The sequence below is a fragment of the Penaeus monodon genome, chromosome 21 (assembly GCF_015228065.2).
Source record: "Penaeus monodon isolate SGIC_2016 chromosome 21, NSTDA_Pmon_1, whole genome shotgun sequence".
Taxonomy (NCBI): domain Eukaryota; kingdom Metazoa; phylum Arthropoda; class Malacostraca; order Decapoda; family Penaeidae; genus Penaeus; species Penaeus monodon.
The window spans coordinates 23,806,514-23,806,721 of NC_051406.1; the positions used below are offsets into that span (position 1 = coordinate 23,806,514).

Sequence of the window (208 nt, forward strand, 5' to 3'; positions counted from 1 at the left end):
GAAAAAAGAGAGAGGCGGATGTTGGGTCTTCCCGCCAAAGTTGTTCCGCTCAGCTGATGGTTTTCTCGCATCTGGGTCGAGGGAAAGAAAGGGAATATTGGCTTCGGGAACCGCCGACACGTGCTCTCCCCTTGCAGCGACGGTGGGACAAACTCGTCCTTTCCCCCAAAGGGTCCGTAAGTTGTGTTTCAGTGACACGTTTTTATCG

At 53.4% G+C, this 208-nt stretch overlaps 1 protein-coding gene across 1 annotated transcript in view; it reads left to right on the forward strand.

Moving 5' to 3' along the window:
* LOC119586370 overlaps positions 1-208 on the forward strand; it is a gene marked incomplete in the record, with an annotated part of 38,470 nt that overhangs the window by 496 nt on the left and 37,766 nt on the right.